The sequence below is a fragment of the Myxine glutinosa genome, chromosome 13 (assembly GCF_964187855.1).
Source record: "Myxine glutinosa chromosome 13, kmMyxGlut1.1, whole genome shotgun sequence".
NCBI lineage: Eukaryota > Metazoa > Chordata > Myxini > Myxiniformes > Myxinidae > Myxine > Myxine glutinosa.
The window spans coordinates 96,117,509-96,140,527 of record NC_136273.1 but is presented as its reverse complement, the minus strand read 5'-3'; the positions used below and the strand labels follow the sequence as shown (position 1 = coordinate 96,140,527).

The 23,019-nt window shown below is 42.8% G+C and overlaps 1 long non-coding RNA gene across 1 annotated transcript in view; it reads left to right on the top strand.

Annotated features, from left to right (window-relative positions):
- Positions 1-21,467, top strand: part of LOC137439128 (uncharacterized) — a 104,352-nt gene extending 82,885 nt beyond the window's left edge. Inside the window, exons 2-3 of the long non-coding RNA XR_013621272.1 lie at positions 20,900-20,966; positions 21,156-21,467. This is a non-coding gene — a long non-coding RNA (uncharacterized LOC137439128). The remainder of the gene's footprint in view (positions 1-20,899; positions 20,967-21,155) is intronic.
- The last annotated feature ends 1,552 nt before the right edge of the window (positions 21,468-23,019 follow it).

Here is a 23,019-nt window from a genome sequence, read left to right as displayed (position 1 = left end):
ATTATATATATATATATATATATATATATATATATATATACAGACTTGGCATTTAATATGGAATAATTATTTTTTCTTGACTTGGGTTTACTTTCTTAACTCAGAATATCAATCTGGTGAGTTTCTTTTACACTTTGGTGATTTATTTGTTGAAAGAACCATGTCACTGATTGTCTGTCGCAGCAAGAAGTCAACAACAGGGTTATATCACAGGTGGCATGGCAAAATGTACGGACAGGTGCATTTGATGATTGGCTTCACAGTCGGGTATACAAGGGTTGTTGCGTTCTGTATTGTTGGAAAACAGCTGCTGCACATCTCCAAAAGTTATTGCCGCTTCCTCTGGAGATGGTCCGTCAACTCGACAATGCTGTTTGTCATGGAGTGGTGGCTTTACGAAATTACGGCATGAAACAGCGTGTATATATATATATACACATACACATAGACATACACATACACACATACAAATTGTTGCGGAACCCAACGTCGGCCTCTGTTCCCCTTATCGAGGGGGGATTAATCCCCTCGTCTATGACTGGCCGACATGGTCCCTGACGCTGCACAGCTCCCTCCGGAAAGGCAGGTGCGCAACCCCGTTCGCGTCCGCGGACAAATGTTAATTGCCGAGCGGTTTAGCAACCGCGGCACGAACCATTTAACAGAAACTAAACCCGATCCTTAAACGTTGGCCAAAATCGCGCCACAGGTATTCAATGAGGGAAAAGACAAGGACGAAACGGTGTGAAGAAGAAGAAGAAGACAAAAGTAAGAAGAACAAATATGATTTATTACTATTATTTACAAGTCAAAACGAAACCAAGGAAGGAGGAAGAATAATAAAATAAAGACAGAAGGAGTAAGAAGACACAGTGCAAATATTAGCTTACCTATAAACAGTTTTACTTAACCCAGGACAAGACACACAAAACAGACGCCAATCAAACTCACACGAATGGGGAATGGAGGCAGGAACGAATGGCTGGAAGGAGAGGAAGGTTCAGCTGTACGCTGGCTGGAGCTTGATCCCGCACGGGACGTCGGGCTGGACCTCGACGGCCACCGATGCCACCGCAATCTGGTTCCCGCGTAGCAGCGGGTCTAAGCTGCGTGGTCTCAAAGCTGCGTGGTGGATTCAAAGCTGCATGGTGGACTCAAAGCTCATCTCCCATCTGCCGCATCTCTCTCGTGGGGGCGTTGCATGACGGGTTCTCTCTCTGCAGAACTGCTCGTGGGGCTCCTCTACTCATCTCTGGTGGGGGCGTCGGGCCGCCGGTTATATGGGCCACACCCTCGAACCTTCGCGAACCTCCCCGAGCGTTCTCTCTCCGCCCTCTCAAGCCAAACCCCTTGTACTTGGTTGGTTGTCCGGGGCTGGCTCACTCCTCCCCTCTATGACGAGGTGGAGACACGCCTTTCTTCTCTGGGATTACCTCGTGGCTAATGGAGTCTTGCGGCGAAGAACACAACCCCAAAGCAGCAGTGGCGAACGCCGCCTTGCTGGCAGGTTTTCGGAGGCCATGGGGATATTTCAGGGGATTCTACCTTATTTGAATTCGGTGCAATGCACTGTCAACTAGTGGGAACAGAGCCTTCAACTACATAGAATAAGGAGATAACTATTTAAGAGGGTATATGATTGGCTACGTGTATGTATATGGAGTAACTAGGAGGACGACCTATTACCTTTACACACGGAGGGTGATATTTACAACAATTCTCATTACACTTACAACAATACAAAAAAACAGGATTCTCAAATCCGCAACAATATGTACATACAGTCACGTGAAAAAGTAAGTACACCCCATGTAAAGTTTGGACTTTTTCAACATATTTCAACATACAGCTATTTGATCTTCATTTCAACAATATTGATAGATAAAGGTGATATAATACAACAAATATCATGAAACATTTACATTTTGTAGTCCCTTGGATAATTTAAGTAAACATAAATGCAAATTTCGCATGTGGAAAAAGTAAGTACACCCCTACATTTATCACTACTTCAAATACCTAAAATTAGAATCAGGTGCACCAGCTCAGGTGCAAATGATTAGAACATCGTTAGAGAGGATCTTGGAGGAACCTGTCTTATTTAAACCTCAGACATTTGGTTTGGTTTGCTCTTTGTTGTTGAAGTGTGCGGCATCACCATGCCGAGATCAAAAGAGCTCTCTGAGGCCTTCAGAAAGAAGGTTGTAGATGCCTACGAGTCTGGGAAGGGATTTAAAAAGATCTCCAAACAATTTGAAATCAATCATTCGACTGTCCGGAAGATCATCTACAAGTGGAGAAGATTCCAAACAACTGCCAACTTGTTCAGGCCAGGCCGCCCCAGCAAGTTCAGCCCGAGAGCAGACCGCAAGATGCTGAAAGAAGTCCCTAAGAACCGCAGAATGTCATCACGGGATCGACAGGTAGCTCTTGCCACTGTTGATGTCAAAGTGCACGAGTCTACCATAAGAAAGAGGCTGCACAAATTTGATCTACATGGAAGGTGTGCCAAGAGGAAACCTTTGCTGTCCAGAAAGAACATCAGGGCAAGTCTAAAATTTGCCAATGAACACCTCGGCAAAGACCAGCACTTCTGGAACAATGTGCTCTGGACAGATGAGTCAAAGGTAGAGCTATTTCGCCACAGTACCAGAAGACATGTTTGGCGAAAACCAAAGACAGCATTTGACCACAAGATCCTGATACCAACTGTAAAGCATGGTGGTGGAAATATTATGGTTTGGGGCAGCTTTGCTGCATCAGGGCCTGGGCAGCTCACCATCATATAATCCACTATGAATTTTTCATTGTACCAGAGGGTGCTTGAGGATAATGTGAGGCCATCTGTCAGAAAGGTGAAGCTCAACCGAAGGTGGACCTTGCAACATGACAATGCCCCTAAACATACCAGTAAATCCACCAAGGAATGGCTGAAAAGAAAGAAATGGAGGGTTCTGGGATGGCCAAGTCAAAGCCCGGATCTAAATCCCATCGAGATGTTGTGGGGGGATTTGAAACGAGCTGTGCATGCAAGAAACCCCCCAAACATCGCACAGCTGAAAGAATTCTGCATGGAGGAATGGGCAAAAATTTCTCCCAGTCGATGTCAGGGACTGGTAGACAGTTATAACAAACGCCTACTTGAGGTTGTTTCTGCCAAAGGGGGCAATACCACCTATTAGAGCCAAGGGTGTACTTACTTTTTCCACATGCGAAATTTGCATTTATGTTTATTTAAATTATACAATGGACTACAAAATGTAAATGTTTCATGATATTTGTTATATTATATCACCTTTATCTATCAATATTGTTGAAATGAAGATCAAATAGCTGTATGTTGAAATATGTTGAAAAAGTTAAAACTTTACATGGGGTGTTCTTACCTTTTCACGTGACTGTACATATACAGTGCCTATAGAAAGTCCAAACCCCCTTTAACATTTTTCACATTGTTTCCTTATATTCTTGAATTATAATGTTGCCAATTGCTGTCAATGGTGCTTCCACCATGTGTTATCAGTGAGGTGGACACTTATCCAAAAAATATATTTTAGTTTTGTATTTTTCATTAATTTTCTGAAATTTGTAGAATTTGTTTTTCATTTGTAAGTGTGGGTTATGATATGTGAATAAAGGTGGAAAAGGCCTGATTTAATGCAATTTAATTCCAGATTACAAGGCAACAAAAGGTGAAAATTTTGAAAGTGGGTGTTTAGACTTTCTATAGGTACTGTATATACAGATCAAACTCCCTAACTTGACGAGGAAGCAAGGCACAGATTGAGTCTCATTCTCACCCCAGCAATTGCTGCACAACCTATTAGCAACGAGTGTTGTCTGCCACACAAACACATTGTCTGTGCCCTGCTGATCACCCGTCAGGAGGTTTGCAGCAGGAATATTAAAATGAACCAAAGAAGCATACAAAGATGGTTAGGGTTCGGGTTAGGGTTAGGCCTAAGACATGACCGTAACGGCATGTGCATCAATTATACCAACACATGATTGGTATACACATCTCGGCCTTCCTCTATTTGTGACCATAGAGCTTCACTCTCAGTCTCCAAAGACTTGAGTACCATACGGATGCCTCCGAGTTTGGAGATGATGTGTTGGTATAATTTATGCACATGACATCAGCGTCGTCATGGGGCAGTGTGCTTCTTCTGTTAATTTATATATATTTATAAATCTATATATATAATTTTCTTGTTGACAAAGGGGTCGAGGGCCATAAGTGAAGACCGGCACGGGTTCGCAAAGGTTCTTGCGCCATTTTCTTTTTTTCCGATCACACTGATCTTTACTGTTCTGGCCTTGGGAGTCTGCCGTCTTGTCAATACCGCATGTCGTATTGCGCTGCCAATGGCGAAAAAGGTCATGCTAATAGATCATCGCCGATGGCCTGTGACTTTGAAACCTTGTTAGAGCGGGCTATTCGGCGCAGCCTGTTTATCATCACGGACACTGAGCAATCTGTGACCTTACTCCATTGTCTTCCTGGAACGCGTTTTGCTAATGGTGCCAAGCATGGACCTTGCTGCTCGGTTTCAAAATGCCAGGTGGTCATGTAACGTAAGTACCGAATGTCCCCCCACCTTGGACCGCAGCATTCTGGCAGGTTTTTTTTTCCACTGGTCATGTCCTACTTCGCGCCCTGAAATAGCAGCCAGCACTCTGTCGCAACGTTATTGCTTTCGACATCTGCTTTAAAAGCGCACGGATCATTAGCCTGGTGATCGCTGCAGCAAGAAAAGAAAACCCGCCAACAATGTACACGAACCGCCCTGATTAGCCTTTTTACACAAAGGCAATGGATTTTCTTTATTATTATTGTATAACACATCCGCTCCATCGATTTGTACGGGAGGGAAGAGAAAAAGTATGCGAGGAAGCGCAGGGCCTTAACTCCGCCAAGCAAGTCTATCTGATTCATCACATTGCCCTTTCAGGATGTCTGGAACTGTCGAAGCAGATTCTTGGGGAAGGAGACAAACCTGGTGGTTTGTTATTGGTATGTGGGATTTGAATGACTTCATGTTGTCTGATCTGAAAGTGGATTATAGTCTCATCTTGGCTCCTGCCATGTCTGTGACCCACAACTGGCTGTGTGACGTTTTGAGCACGTGTACGTTTATAACGAGATGAGATTGCAATTCTATTGCTCATTAATCACATTTCCACCTCCAAGAACATCTTCTGTATTTTACACTTCCTTAAAACGAGACCATTAAATATCAAAGCAGTACGAGTTATTGATCTGTCTTTACTCATGTGGTTAGGGATGTGTGGAAGTTATCAGTTCGAAAACAATAGTTTCCAACCTGCTTATGAGCCAGAAGTTTGATAGATCGTAACACCCACTCCCAGTGATATTGAGAAAAAAATTGGTACAGTTTGTTCTCATATTTTCTTTATTATGGTGTTCTGTTTCTCAGTGGCTGAAACACCGAAATGACTGGTTCTGCAGGAGTTTGGAACAAACTCTTCTCTGAGCAATTTCAACAATTTTCTATTTTTCTGTATGCAAGTATTATGTTTAGTAAACTAGAATGAGAAATCAAAGATTGCATACCCTCGTCCTGACTTATTTTGTGTGGTTTTATAGTATGTATTGTTACAGTTGTCGGGGTAGGTGATGACATACCATAGTGGAGATAGAACTGTGTAGGGTAGCATGGACCGCGTGCGAGTAGGAAGCCGATCTCGATGTATTTAAGTAGGGGAAAACTGTGAGCTTAAGATTGTTTCTGTGTCTTCACACGGGGGGTGGAGCTTGTGTTATATAGATAAGGGTTAAGATTAGATTAGATAGATCAACAAGCCGGACATAAAAACGCACATCTCCAACCAACAATAACAACAACTGCCGACAGAAACCCAAACATTCCCGAGCAGAGCCAAACGGTCCCGATAGACAATTAACCCCGCCCACCAATTGAGCAAGGAAAACGTCCACGCCCTGAAGTTTGTCATTGGCCGAGCCCGACCATGGGGCGATTCAGTTGAACTCGGCGATTGGTTGGGGTGATTTCAAGGTGACTTCAGGGCAAGGAGTTTCGAGGAGGAGAAGAGGAAAAATCGCTCGCTTTCTCTCTCATGCTGGCTTCGTGGCGGGCGGACCCTTTGTTTCTGGCTCTCGGCTGCGGCTGGCTCGTGTGCGCTTTTTGAGGAGGACTGTTCAGAGCTCAGATAACCTATGCAACGTTGGAGCCAGGGGTGTTGTTTGCCGGTGGTGTTTTTTGGGGGAGCTGGAGCTGCGTTACGTTTCGGGGAGAGACAACAGCAAAAGAGGACCGGCTGCACGAACCCCCTCATGTTCGTGGCGACGCAGAGATGAACTTCGCGCCATCTTGTGCGTTTCCCGCACGAGCGGCTTTGGGCCGCCTGGTGCTTCCGACACCACATTCAACGATCTCGTTGAGCAAGCTGAGTATAATGGTATATGCTTTGTACGTACTGGTTAAAAAAAAGAGAGTGTGTACTAATGGACACCACTAGGTGGCATTTATGGCCTACATTAGCACGTTCTGTGCAGACAAACAAACAAAAAAACAAACAGACAAATACCCTCTCCTTTGACAAGGGTAAAAATATTTCCTTATTACATATTATACAGGGTGTTCCAAAAAGATCCGGACAACTTTGGTTGTTAATATATTTAGAACCACAAATGATATAATGATACCCTTTGGTTTATATACTCTTTGGTAAATTATATTTAGAACCACAATACTCTTCAATGTGAGCTCCGTTTGTCGTGTGCAGGACATCAAAGCGGTACACGAGTTCTTGCCATGTTCTGCTCAGCATGTTTGCGTACACCAGTGCGCATGCAGCTGTGATCTGAGAACGAAGATCCTGCAGGTTTGCCACCTTGGTGTTGCAGACAACACCTTTGATAAATCCCCACAGGAAAAAAATCAAGGGGGTTTATGTCTGGTGATCGTGGGGGCAATGCGGTTGGTTCGTCTCTGCCAATCCAGTGACCTGGAAATGTTTCATTCAGGAAAATTCCTGTTGAAAAATGATATCGGGGTGCAGGTCTTCAATCTGTTGGAAAGCAAATCCTTGCAACATGTTAAGGTAAATTGTTGAGGTCACTGTATCCTTCGCAAATAAAAAGCAGACCCACCAAGCAGTCATGGAGAAGGCCACACTACACATTGGCCTTTGGACTGTGTCGTATGTGTTCAATGACCATGTGGGGGTTTTCAGAGACTCAGATCCTCACATTGTGCAGGTTTACCTTCTCCAAGCTTCCTCTGCGAGCATGACCTTTTCAGGTAATCTTCATCAGCCTCAATGTGACTATAGATTTCCAAGGCAAAAACTTTGCTTTTGGCTCCGTCATTTGCTTTGAGTTCCTGCAGAATCCGTACCTTATAGACATAAAGCTTCAGTCTTTCATGCAAACTCCTTTGTACAGTGTTGGTTGGTAGTCCCAGTTCTCTGGATGTGTGTCGGATTGATTTCTGGGACTTTGTTGAAATGATTCACACATTTGTTCAATGTCTACTGGAGTTGTGTTTGGTCGAGCGGAACTTTTCTATTTCAGACAACTTCCAGTCTCCTTAAACTTCATGTACCACTCTCTGATACTAGTCCACATTGGAGGATTCCTCCCATACTTTGTACGGAAATTACGCTGAACTTGCGTGTCGGATCTCCTCTCAATGAACCATTCGACACACTGAGCTTTCTCCTGTGTAGTCGCCAATTTATTTTACATTAAACCACCAGAACTGAAAATAAAGAAAACTATATGAGTTTCTGTATCATATAAAAAAGGGTATTGTTGTATCATTTGTGGTACGAAATATATTAACCAGGTTTGTCCAGGTCTTTTTGGAACACCGTGAATATGCTTATTAATCCAGGTAAGCGTATCTCAAGTCCACTGCAGGAGGAAAACATCTCATGTGTAGTCAGGTTCACTGTGTTTTTTCGTTCAAAATTTTGGTAGATTAACAAAACTATACATTTTTGGAATAGTCAGAGCATGAGGAATCCAAAAATTAATGTTTACATTTGCGTAGACACCTTTGCGAAAATGACCCTCAGGACAGTGATGAAGATCTGTAAAAGCATATTCCTGAACGGTATAGACCTCGTAGATCCTGTGTATAGGACTTATAGTTCAATCTGATACTACCTATAACTTCCTATAACAACCTATAACTTCAAAGGACTTGCAATATCATGTATTATGTAATACAGTTATATCACAAATATAAAGACAATGGTTTTCAATTACCTTTGTTTGTTGCTTTTCTATAATCCTGAGCACTATTTTGAGGCCTTTATTGGATTCCTTGACCCAGAAAACATAGGATTAGCATATTTAATTAAGTCTCTAGGTTGACTAGAAGCCGAGATCGCGCAAAATATGTATTTTATGGCGGCCATTTTCAAAATCCAAAATGGCGGCCATGCAGGTGTCTGTGCAAATGCCAACATTGATTTTCAGATTCTCCGTACTCTGAAGATTCCAAAAATGTACAGGTTTGCTAATCCCAAAATTTTGAACGAAATTATATTTGTTAACATAGTGAACCTGACTAGTGAGTGTGTGTTGTGGAGGAGGTTTGGGCCATTTATTCAGGATGCTGGCAATAGCTTGCCTACGCTACCTAACCTTCCCCGTGGGTTATTTAACGTTCACCAGCTTGTGCGAGCAGATGGGACGGCCGGTTTAACGTCCGTCTGAAGGACGGTACACTTTGGCCTAGTGCAAAGCACCAATCTGACAGATTATGGATGGGTCAGGAATCGAACCCAGGTTAGATAGCTCAAAGAGTTAAGTGGGCTACCTCCACACCCTCCAATCAGACATGTATGTTTGTATTGTTTTTTAAATGATAAAACGTTGGTGAATCAAACTATGATGATTATCTCATTTTGAACGACCCTCATCGGACTGCGTCGGAGCATTGATCAAATTCAAAGTTGTGGCGTTCAGAGAAATAATAAGGAAATCTTTGGAGACACACACACACACACACACACACACACACACACACACACACACACACACACACACACACACACACACACACGCACGCACGCACACACACACACACACACACACACACTTATTGATTTCAGTAACAGTACTCGAATACATTTATGAGGATCAAAGTGTACATGTTTATTCGAATCGTTCCTTAGGGAGTATAAAGCATTACTTGTTAGCCATTGGCCATTTCTGGCAGGACCACAAGAATGACCAGATGGTGTAAGTTTTGGAGAGTTGCTATGAGAGGTAGCATGGACTCGATATGTCTGCACCGAGAAGAGAAGAGTGTTTTCGTTTAGAGAAGGTGAGAACCCTCAAGGATTATTCACACAAAAATTTTTTTGGACTCCCATTTCAAAAATGGTGGATTTCTCCTTTAGACAAGGCGGTGGATTGTTGGGAGAGTCGTTCTGGAATGAATGATCGATTTCAATTTTGGTTTCCGGTTGATCGCTCTATTATTTAATCAATATACCCAAAGAAGCAATTTATACTACAACTGTGTATCCCATCTGGTATTGGGATATTGGTTGCTTCTCATAGGAATACCTGGAGTTCTCCCAAAATAATATCTCTCTATCCTCTACAAAGTGAGTTTTATCTGTAATTTCTGAATCAATATGGTTCTCAGAAATATAGATACATTACTTATTAAATCATACACTCAATATTCAGAGCTGGTATTTCTGATAATCACATATATTAAAGAATAAAAACGATCTTAAACATGTAAAATATGTCTAAAAGGTAACATATGGGCATGGTGTGGGTGGATGGATATCACAAATATATATACAGACTTGGCATTTAATATGGAATATTTTTTTGTGGGGGTGAACTTACTTTTCAAGATGACTTAGAACCAAAAGTTCATTGGAATTATGTTGAAATTATTCTCGATTTTGTTAATGTGACCTTTAAAAGAAACAAAAACCACATTTGACATTTCGAAGCAAATAAATTGATCCTTGAAAGTGATGTAAACTGATATCGAACTCAATTCACGGGCAGTACTGTGTTAAACTTCTGTACGTTTTCCAGAAGTATCTCTTTATTTTGCACATTAGCCAAATTTTTTTTAACAAAAACAAAAGTTAAATTACGACTGGGATTACGGACAGTAAAATTACAGTTCAGTACGTTGTGCAACCCCCACGAGCATTCAGGAGAGCACGTACACGTCGAGGCATGCTGCTCACGAGATTTGCCAAGGTTTGGACATTAATCGCTTGCCATGCAGTGACAATAGCCTGCTGCAATTCACGCACAGAGTTCGGCTGCTGGTCCAAGTGTTCGATTTGACGCGTTAATTCTGCCCACAAGTTCTCTATCGGATTCATATCCGGGGACATGGCAGGCCACTCCATATGCTCTACACCACGGTCAGCAAGAAAGTGTTGGATCATGCGAGCACGATGAGGCCATGCATTGTCATCTTGGAAGACAAAGTTTCCTCGAAAGGCTGCACGAGCAAATGGAAGCAATGTTTCTTCCAGAATGGCCCTGTACTTGAACTGGTTCAGGTTTCCATTCAGAACAACCAGGTCAGTTTTTCCCCCTGCATGAAAAGCATCCCAAACGGTCACCCCACCACCTCCAGCTTGGACTCTTGGCACTATACAATCTTCGTTGTAGGCTTCATGCACTTGTCTGCGCACTCGCACATGGCCATCTTGACGATAGACCAGAAATCAAGATTCGTCACTGAAGATCACGTGATTCCAGTGTCCTGGCCGCCATTGACGGTGCTCTCTGGCCCACTGCAATCGGCGCTGGTGGTGTTGTCTTGTCAGGCGTGGCTTTCTCAGTGGACGCCTGGCACGATAGCCTGCTTGAACTAGTCCTTGGTTGACTCGCCTTCTGGATACAGGCACATTTGTTAGTTGCTGCCACTCAGCCCTAAGCGGCTTAGCTGACTTGGTATGGCCATTGCGGACTAACCGGTGCAGCTGGTGATCATCCCTCCTTGTGGTTTTGCGGGGACGTCCTGGCCTCGATATTGGAGTCGGGACACCCCTCTGAGCATTTCGTTTCGGGATCTTTGACATCTGACCTTGAGTGATGCCATACTGCCAAGCAATAGCACGCTGTTTCATGCCGGAATTTCGTAAAGCCACCACTCCATGACAAACAGCATTGTCGAGTTGACGGACCATCTCCAGAGGAAGCGGCAATAACTTTTGTAGACGTGCAGCAGTTGTTTTCCACTAATACAGAATGCAACAACCCTTATATACCCGATTGTGAAGCCAATCGTCAAATGTACCTGTCCGTACATTTTGTCACACCACCTGTGATATAATCCTGTTATTGACTTCTTGCTGCGACAGACAATCAGTGACATGGTTCTTTTAACAAAGAAATCACCGAAGCATAAAAGAAACTCACCAGATTGATATACTGAGTTCAGAAAGGAAACCCAAGTCAAGAAAAAAAAAATATTCCATATTAAATGCCAAGTCTGTATATATATATTGTTACTGTCGCGGTTAGATGTTATATTGACCGAGCGGTGGTGTATTACCGCGACCTAACACTAACAGTTCCCCCGATTCTTCCCCGACTCACCCGATTCACCCCAAACTTTGGCCGTATCGCACCGCAGCTGCCCAATCTGGAAAAGACTAAAACGACGAATGCAAAGAGGAAGACGAAGGCAAAGAAAGGTTTGGAAATACTACTAAATTTATTTACTATTTACACACATAAGCAAAAAGAAAGCAGTCACGTTTATTTACAACACATAAGACGCAGGTGACACAGTGCATATACTAGCTTACCTACAGTCTTAATTAACCCCGGGACAGAACAAACAAAAGACAGACTCACACGGGGAATGATGACAGGAGTTGGCTGGAAGGAGAGGATGGCTTGGAGCTGTATTGTGCAGCACGATCGGCGCGTTTAGCAGCCGCCGTTCCTTCGCGGCCCTGCTCAAACCCGCCGTCCAGGCCCCAAGCGGCTGTTGGGTGTTGTTGCTGCTGTGGCCGCCGCTGCTTTTCCAGGATTACAACAGGCTTTGTGCTTTCTGGGATGTCCTCTCCTTGGATGTTCTCTATGTTCTCTTGGTCCAATCACTCCTCACCACCGACAACTCAACGCAACCAACGCAACCACTGACCACCACAACGCAACCACTGACGACCAAAACCACACAACTCAGCTCTGCTTCTTGGACCCTCTCTCTTCTCAACGGCTTGGGCTCCCTTTTGTCTGCCGGTCAAAGCTCCTCTCTCAAAGCTTGTCTCAGCTTCTCTTTTGGGAGCGTCACGCTGCGGATTTTAGCTGCGGTCACGCCTGCTCATTCCCTCCTCTCAGCGCCTCTCTTTCTTCTTCAAAAACTCGACTCACTTGGGGAGCATCGCGCTGTGGGTTATATAGGCCCCGCCACTCCACCTTTGCGAACCTCCCCGATCGCTCTTCCTCCGCCCTCTCTAGCCAAACCCCTGGCTCATGGTTGGTCGAGTGGGGCTGGCTCACTCCTCCCCTCTATGACGAGGTGGAGACACGCCTTTCTTCTCCGACCCTGCCTCGTGGTCAATGGCGGTTATTGGAGGGGAGGTAATTGCCAAACGACGAAAAGGGGGAATGGAGGTTTTGGGAATGGGAATGAAGGGAATCTATCTCTTTCACTGGTGCAATGGAGTACTTCAATTAATGGGAGACACAGCCTTACCCTAAAACACAGAATAAGATATAACTATCGAACAGGGGTATTCTATTATTGGCTGACGTGTATGCTTGTGGACTAATTATGGGATGCCCCTTTGACCTTTACACAGCTCCGGAGGCAGGGGGCGCAGAATAAACAATAATAATAATAATAAAGCACACAATCAAAAAAATATACAGTCCTCATATCCGCAACAATATATATATATATATATATATGTATATATTGTTTATATATTTATACTTCATAACATAATAATACTTATATTGTTTATATATTTATACTACGAGTATATAACATACTAATATTTATATTGTATATATATATATACGTATATATATATATATAATATATATATATATATATATATATATATATATATATATATATATATATATATATATATATATATATATATATATATATATATATATATATACGTTACAACATACTAATATTTATATTGTTTATATATATATATATATTACAACATACTAATATTTATATTGTTTGTATATTTATACTTTATAATATACTAATATTTCTATTGTTTATATATTTATACTTTACAATACTAATATTTATATTGTTTATATATTTATACTTTCCAACATACTAATATTTATATTGTTTATATAATTATACTTTATAATATGCTAATATTTCTATTGTTTATATATTTAAACTTTATAACATACTGTCGTGTGATTCCCCTCGGTGAAGACCGGGAAATCACGGATGACAATTCGAGCGTTAATTTACGGTGACGATCAAATACGGACTCACTATATATGCACGGGAGGCAGAGAGAGGAAGAAGAAGAAGTGGGAAGCTTTTACCTGACACGATCTCGCCGGGCAGTCTTCAAAACCTGCAGGAAAAAATTCACACGCAATGGATTTTATGTACAAAAATAATCGCCGGCTTTATTGAAACTGAAGGCCGGTAACAACGAAATAAAACGCGACGGACTAATCCCTCTAACTGGAGCGCTCCTATTACAGACACACACACGTAGAGATGGGGAGGATATATGAAAAATAAACGTGTGTTTTCTCATGCACTTAGCTCTGATCGCTCGGTGCATCGTCTGCAATCGTCCAGGCCCCCTGTTCCCACGTGGGAAGAAGGCCACAGTCCACTTGGTTCCACGTGCCGCTAGGCCTCACCGGCATCTCGCCCACCTCGGCCTCGTCACGCTCCAGCGGCAAGCAGCGCTCGTCCACGCGTCGTTTCTGCCTGGCAGAGCGGTTTCTGCCGCTCTCCATCTGCAAAAACTCGGCACATCTTCCGGTGGCGTCTCCGATCGCTGCCTGGAGCCCGCTGTCCTGGTATCGTTTTCTGGCGAGGTCTGGAATGAGGAACATGAGCAGAGGACAGGGGACCACGTCAAGAAGGTAGAAAGAGGAGGAGGGAAGAGCGTCGCACAAGGAAGAAAAGAGAAGAGGGTCCAGGGCAAGCAGAAGGTCCAAGCGCAAGAGGCAGTCCAAAACGAGAGCACAAAGGGACAGCAAAAATGTCGGTCCACGACCATCTGCTTTGGCATCCAACATGAGAGGGAAAATGTCAGCTTCTCTCCATTTTTATTGATCCCCCTTGGCCAATCAGCTGGCTCCTTATTGTCCTTGGGCTTCAACTGCGTGCCGATTGACCCTCCCTTCCAGTGATGTGATCTGCCCATCAAACCCTTGGTGTCGATCCATCGCGAGGTGGGTGTGGCCTAAGCCTGTAAATACCTATAACAAATTGACTCATTCGCTCACAGCGCCATCAGGGCAGACAGAAACAGCATTTGCCGATCAGCAAGGGAACGACGTCATCCGAACATTCCCGAACAGAGATTAGACTCCACCCCCTCTGACGACTCGTAACAGGGAGGCCAAGCCGGTGATTGGTGGAGGCACAATGGCATGATTGAGTAGCACTCGATGATTGGACAGAGTGTGACGTCAACGTGAAACATTCGAGAGCTGGAGGAAAAAGGTGCGGTCTCGCAATTTTTGGTCTCTTGGTCCTGGCGTTTGTTGAAGGCAGTTGCATTTCACTTCTATTTGTGGTGGCGGTTGTTGGAGGCAGTCGCATTTCGCTTCTCTTTGTGGTGGCGGTTGTTGGAGGCAGTCGCATTTCGCTTCTCTTTGTGCTTGTGGTTGTTGGAGGCCGTCACATTTCCTCTTTATTCTAGCTTGGTCGCGGGCGGTGGCGCATCTTTGGCTCATGTGCGCTTGTGGAAAGAGACTGAACAAGAGAGGCTCGGGGCAGTCGGCATCGCGAGAAGGACCTCACGTTGGGACGTCAAGGAGCACGACTCCACGCCGTTTTGTGAGCTTCCCACATGGTGGTTTGGAGGTGACGAACGACCAGCAAGCCTTACCAGCCAATTGTGGATGCAGAGCTGAGTGCTGGCCGATTACCAAATCATTTTATTTTCATTATCTTTTCTCCTTTCTGTATTTTGCGTCAGAGTGGAGGGTCCCTCATTTAGGAATTTTAGTTTACCTCACCTTTCGTTATCTTTTATATTACTGTAAAAAAAATTGTATTTGTTGAATCTTACTTTTTCTGTCCTGTCTCATTTCTTCGTCTTGTGGGTTAGGATTAACCCCGTGTGTTCCCGATCAGGTAAGACTTCGAACCTTCCCACACGCGCGAAAAGATAATCCCGCCAAGTTTGAAATACGCCTCGGAGTTAAAACTTGTTTCGGTCATTCGTCCTCTTGTGGTGTTAAACCCGGGGACACGATAATATTTACACTTTATAGAATGCTAATATTTATATTGTTTATATATTTATACTTTATAATATATGGTACTAATATTTAAATTGTTTATACTGTATATTTATACTTAATAATATACTAATATTTATAGTCTTTATATATTTATACTTTATAACATACTAATATTTATAATCTTTATATATTTATACTTTAAAATATACTATTATTTATATTCTTTATATATTTATACTTTATAATATACTAATATTTATATTCTTTATATATTTATACTTTATAATATACTAATATTTATATTCTTTATATATTTATACTTTAAAATATACTATTATTTATATTCTTTATATATTTATACTTTATAAGATACTAATATTTATATTCTTTATATATTTATACTTTATAATATACGAATATTTATATTCTTTATATATTTATGCTTTAAAATATACTATTATTTATATTCTTTATATATTTATACTTTATAATATACTAATATTTATATTCTTTATATATTTATGCTTTAAAATATACTATTATTTATATGATTTATATATTTATACTTTATAATACACTATTATTTATATTGTACATTAAAATCGAATAAGTTATGAGTAGGAACCTGCGGAACATCCGTGCAATGCAAAATTGGACTTCAACTCATGAATTCACCTCCCCTTCCTCATACACCCCATGTCACCAACTCCCCCCCCCCTCCCAAACCTAAGGTCATCAACCCCCCTTCCCAAACCCAGGGTCATCAACCACCCCCTCCCAAATCCAAAGTCATCCCTTTCTCCGAACCCCAACTCTCTCTCCTCCCCTTCCCACCGCCCCCCCCCCCTCCTCTCCTTCATAAAAGCAAAAGGGCATTCTTACACGGATCATTAAATATTTAATATCGTGTCACCACAATTACTGCGTTTGAAGTTGTATTACTTGGAACCTCCTTATCATTAATCGTCAATAAATGACTATCTCAGTATTCTGATGTATTCTACGTCACTGGCATTGTCTAATTATAGCGTTTTTACCAGGTTTGGGAGAAGCAAATAGAAAAAAAAAAAATCACAGATACCCAAAACATGTGATTTTTACCCTCCCATAAGATTAATTATAATTATAATTATAGATTAATTATAAAGATTTATTATAATTATAATTATAATTATAATTATAATAAATAAGATTAATGCACTTTGAATAATTATATTTTTTGAAGGTCCACTCTATATGTCTGAACACAAAGTAACACATCTAAAGGTTGAAATAAAGTTGAAATATCAAATGTCATTTATAGATCTCTCCTGGTGCATTTTTTCCAAATTCCAAGAACTATGAAGAGGGTCATTGGAAGATGTCGCAAATACATCTATGTATATGGTAAGCTCATGCATGTCTTATGTATATATTCTGGTTTTATAAAAGTGAGTTGCTTTCACCTGTGTCATGCATCATACTTTTGCCTCTCGCTTCCACTATCTTTGGAACAGCACTTGCTGGTGTTTATTGGGATTGACGTTTAGTGATAATAAAATAAATATGAGAAAATAAGGAAATGGAGGACAATTGAGACATTTAGGGAAAAGAGGTTGGGGGGGGGGGGGTAAGAAAGAGGGGGAGGATTATTATTGGGGTGTGGGGGGCAATGGAGGGGAGGTCAAAAATTCCAGCCACTTTTTAATGTACATTGATCTGAGGCTCATCATGGAGCTTGTATATGAATGACAAACCGAACAAAGACGTTCGGAAACATCAATGTACTTTGATTTGAATTACGAGGACGTTAGTAGACAAATACATTTGGTATGTGGAATTTGAACCTGGGAACCCAACGTCGTCATTGGTTCAGATAGAAATGGCAAAAACAAAAACAAAGTCCAACAGGAAACTATTTGCATTTCTGGTTATGTAATTGGTAGATGGGATCATGAACTATGGAATTGACATAGTGCTACATTTAATTTTACGGGTAACCATTGTTATTAACCCTCTGACGTACACTCTTTTATTTGCATGATTTACAGATATGCATTATTTGTTATAATTTTCATCGTTCTTCCTTTGCAAATGACGATTTCTTTTAAACTATCGAGCTGACAGGTTACTTCATTTCAAGATGGCTCAATCAGCTCAATCAGCAGTTGGTTGAGCATGAGAGGCCGTCTTGGGTTTTTGTGTGACATCATTTAATTGTCCTGTAAATAATGTATGATTTGGCTCAATTGTGTGCTGCTTTTAATTATACTGTATACACTAACAGGAACTCCCGTTCCCTAGGAACTTGCTCGGTGTTCTAGACTTAGCTGGCGGTTGCGGTTGTTTTCACTCAACCCGCAGAACTTGAAACGGGTTCCCATACTGTGTGACTGTTACTATCCATATTGTTACGGTCTGTGACCTTTCTTTTCTATCTGATACTCCTTCGTCCTCTCCCTCCCTCTCCCCCCCCCCCCCCCCCCGCCTCCCTTCCTCCCTGAGTTCGACCAAGTGGTTCAGCCCACGAGTATACACAGTAAAGCCTGGGATTGGCTGTGGGGCAAGAGAGAACCAGGAAGTTGATGCAGAGGAGGAGAGGATGGGTTTGGAGCTCCTCTGGCTAGCACAAGTCCTGGGGGCGATTTCCATGGCGGGTGCGACTGTGCCTTTGACGGGTTCTTCGGCATATTGTGAGAAGAACTATGGTGTTGTTCCGGGTGGTCCTCCCGTGGTTGATGTTGCTAATACTACTATTACCGCTGAGGATGCTGTTATGATTACTACTACTGCTGCTGGTGCTGGGAAGCCTGGCAGTGCTGTTATGACTTCTGTGGGTACTGCTGGTGCTAACTTGAAAGAAGGTGATGCTATGCTTTCGGAACACTTGGAAGATGATGAGATGTTGGAGGAGCAAGCCGCACGTGTTATGGACCTTTTAGGGACATTCTTGGAATCGGTAGAGGGACTCTCGTCAACTTCTGTAGGTGGGTCTGTGCCTCCCCCAGTTCCCTACAACTTCAGGTGCTGTTTTACCTGTTTCACAGAAGGTCTGGCATACTACTCCAGCCATGGCTGAACCACAATTAGCGTCTCCGGTGCCCTTAAGCTTAAGGGTTGTAAGTCCTGTGGGCTTCTGTGTTTTGATTGAGGGTGATGGAGAGGAGGGAGGGAAAGGTGATGAAGAGGGAGGTTGTAAAGATAGAGGTTTAGGGCTGGAGATAAGTGTCACAGAGATAAAGGAGAGTGTAATTTCAAAAGAGGTGGAGGGTAGTGTGCATTGGGGCAGTACAGAGGACATGGGATGTTGAGCTCTTTTGAACTAAGAGACTGTTTTCGCGTGTTGCATCCTATTAGCTATGGCCATACATGGATAGGTCATGGGAAATCTGTGCGGTCACGACTGGACTATCTTTTTATTTCTAAACAATTTGAAGTCATGGGTTTTCATCGGGTTTGGAATTCTTTTTCTGACCATTGTAGTATTATAGCGGAACTCTCGTTACCTGTTCGTGTTCCCAGGGTGAGGATCATTGGTAGTGCAATGCTACACATTTTAAGCTCCCCTGGTCATATAATATCATTAGGGAACGAATTTGTTTATGGACTTCACTAAGTCCAGATTTTGACGACATTTCCCATTGTTGGGAGGACTTTAAGAGCCGGCTGAAGAGGTTGCTGTTGGGCTTGGGGAGGACCAAGATGCAGAGGGAGGGACAGTGGTTTGTCCGATTGTCCCGGAGGCTTCAACGACTCTATGCCCTCCAGTTGAATGGATTTGACGTGTGGCAGGAAATCTCAACAGTTATGAGTGGTATTGCCACCTATTTTCGGAAACAGGAAGACCAGATTGCTTTTAGAAGCCCTTTCGCTCCGGTGGAAAACTGTGAACAGTGTTCTACTCCCTTTTACCGCAAGTTGATAAATGCATGACAGTGCGGGCTGCTTTCAGACTAATGCTTTGGTAGTCAATGGGATAATTGGGGCGTTTTTCTCATCCTTGTATTGGAAGCAGCATGTGTCTGTAGTGGACAGGGAAGACCTATTGTCACATTGTACTTCTCATGTGAATGGAGGGAGGGAAAGATGTATATTTACACCTGAGTAGCTAGAACGGTTTGTTAAGGCATTAAGAAAAGGTAAAGCACCAGGGAAAGATGGCATCCCAAACGAACTATATCAGGTGTTTTTTCCAGAAATCAAGGGCCCCCTTTTGAAAGTTTGTAATGCTTTTTTGGAGCTCTGGCAGGGTAGGGGAACTTCAGACGTTTTGATTTTCGTTAGAGATGTCCTGTCGTTGGCAAAAAATCAGAAAGGCAGATCTAGCACTCCTGAGTTTGGATTTCTAGAAGGCTTTTGATAGCATCTCAGGAGTATTTATTGGAGGTGTTGCGGGCACTGTCATTTTGTCCTGCTGTAATTGAAGCACTTGTGAAGTTTTACAAACATGCTGTGTCCAGGGTTGTATTAAATAAAAGGTTGGGGGCTCGTGTTAATATCGAAAGAGGGGTTAGACAAGGTTGTCCCTTGTCTCCCTTGCTCTTTGTTCTGGAAACGACTCCTCTGATCTACGCACTCGAAGATAGAGGGGAAGGTTTTAGGATCCCGGGGATGGCGGGTCATAGTATGTCGTCCTTGGTGTATATGGATGATCTGGTTATTTTCGGTAAGAATAACTGGTCGTTATGGAGTGCGGTTCATTACTGCACTGTGTTCTCCAAAGTGTCAGGCCTTCACATTAATTATGACAAAAGTAGTATTTTGCTTTTGGGAAATGGGTTTAATGTGCCAAAGGTACATCTGACATTTGGGGATTGTGATAGGTTGTTGTTGAGGGTTTTAGGAGTATTTTTAAGTGAAGCCACAAATGTTGTAAATAATTGGTGGGAAAAGTTGTCTCATGTTAAAAGTTGTTTGGGTGAATGATAGGAGCAGAAGCCTTCATGTCGAGAAAAGTCCCGTATCGTGAACGGGCAGATTTTTCCTTTATTGAGGAGTCTAACGGAGGTGATACCTCCTCCACCTTTGGTCGTTGGCTGATTAAAGGGCCTTGATTTATAGATTCTTTTGTGCAAAGTGGTTTTTTAAAACCCAAATGGAAACAGTTGCATAAAAGTGAAGCGATTGGAGGTAGGGGTTGTCCTGATCTTCCCTTGTTGCTTCAAGTAGCCTCGTTTGCACGTCATCTGAAGCTGATGGGGGATGGGTCACGGGAGTTGGGTTTGCTGGTTCTGTTTAACATAGGCCCACTTTTGTGGTTCAGATTTGTTTGAGTTTAGGCAGACATGGCCCTATAATTGGTCTCGTTCTTACCCTTACGGCCTGTTGAAGCTCCTTGTTATGCGAACAGACTTGAAGATTTCGAGTGATGCTTGTTATTTATCAATTAAGTTTCGAGCTTTGTGTAATCAGGAAGTTTGCATTATTAGAAATACAGTATGACAAGCGAGAGGTGTTTGACAATTTGCTCATCTATTTCACTTCCCTCCATGCCAGGAAGTCACAGCGACTTGGCATGGTTGCATGTTCATGGATTGCTTCCTTCACGATGTACATGTGTAAGGTACGGCCTGGGTAACACGATGATTTGTCCATATAGGGGATGTAAGGTTCCATAATCTGTTGCTCACCATATGTGGTCGTGCAAGTTTGCTCAGAGGACATGGGGTATTATACATGCAAGGTGGGTTGTTCGCATGAAATTGAGTATTCCCTTGACATGTGATAGTCACATTTGGGGTGTGTGGGTCAGTTCCTTTTTCCCAGAAGGTGGTTGTTTGGAAGATCATGAACGCGACAAAAATGGCCCTGTGGAAGTGCAGATGTCTGGCGCTTTTTGGAAAGGACAAGTGGGAACCCGCTCTCTTCACGGGAATCTTCCGGAGTGAAATTTCCATGTGCTTTAGGCTTTTGGCAAGAACTTCTTCCAGGGAGAGGGCCTTGTGGAGGGCATTGTTCCGGAAATGAGTGCCGGTGTGGATTTGGGTTGTAGAGGTGGGCGGATGCTCAATTTGTTTCTGCCTTGAATTATGTAAATGATTGTTTAATTTGTTCCTTTTCTTTTATTGTACTAGGGCGTGCCCGTACTATATATATATCTAAAATTATATCCCCCCCCCTCTATTTACATGAAATGGTTTGGTCCATTCGCAAAGCCAAAGCGAACGACATTATATCCCCCCCCTCTATTTACATGAAATGGTTTGGTCCATTCGCAATCGCAAAGCCAAAGCGAACGGCTTGCGAGTACGGTGACCATACCTTGGGAACCACTTGTCCGATTAATTTCAAACCTTGAAAAGGCACATCCTCGGGTCCCCAGCAATATACCTGGCAAGTTTCAAGTATATCGGACCGGTAGTTGTCGAGAAACAGCGGTCACAGACAAACACACACACACACACACACAGACACACAGAGATTACTGGAATTATAGATAGACTAGGGCGTGCCCGTGCTAGGGCGTGCCCGTACGTGGGTGCAAAAAAACATACGTGCAAACAACAACAACAAAAAAAAACTTTGAAACCACGTGGCAGTAACGACCACAGAACCCCCCCCCTCTATTTACATGAAATGGTTTGGTCCATTCGCAAAGCCAAAGCGAACGGCTTGCGAGTACGGTAGAACCCCCCCCCCCCCCTCTATTTACATGAAATGGTTCGGTCCATTCGCAAAGCCAAAGCGAACGGCGAACGGCTAAATCGCCATAGCTCGGTAACTACTTCTCCGATTAATATGAAACCTTGAAAAGGCACATCCTCGGGTCCCCAGCAATATACCTGGCAAGTTTCAAGTATATCGGACCCGTGGTTGTCGAGAAACAGCGGTCACAGACAAACACACACACACACACACACACACACACAGACACACACACACACAGAGATTACTGGAATTATAGATAGACTAGGGCATGCCCGTACTATATATATAGGACGTGCCCGTAAGTGCGTGATGTTACCGTACAATGAATGTATCGTCCCGACGCCGCAGCTCGGATGGCGCTGCAGTTAATCGGGCCCCCAAATTCCTCATCGACGATAACTAAACAATATATTATATGAATCGCACCGTACATACCTCCTTCTAGATCTTGTTCTTGTCTTGATATACTCACTCAGGCTCACTCTATCACGACTGAGTCCTCCCAGCTCCTCCAAATGGCGCCCGCTCGCCGCTACGTAAGTCCGGAAGTGACGTCCTCATTTGACTGTCCGGAAGGTCGCATATCGCAGGAAAGCGAAAGAATCGCAAATTAGTTTTAATTAGTTTTAAAACATCGTTTAACGCCAACATAGCGCCAACATAGTTTGCCGACGGGAAATAAATGAATACGCTCTCAAATGTGCCATCCGAGGCAGAGTCTGTTCGCCACGTTCGGCACACGTGATAGCTCGCTGCTCTCTGATTGGTTGAATCGTTTTTTGGACATAGCTCGGTAACTACTTCTGCGATTAATTTAAAACCTTGAAAAGGCACATCCTCGGGTCCCCAGCAATATACCTGGCAAGTTTCAAGTATATCGGACCGGTAGTTGTCGAGAAACAGCGGTCACAGACAAACATACATACAAACATACAAACATACAAACATACAAACATACAAACATACAA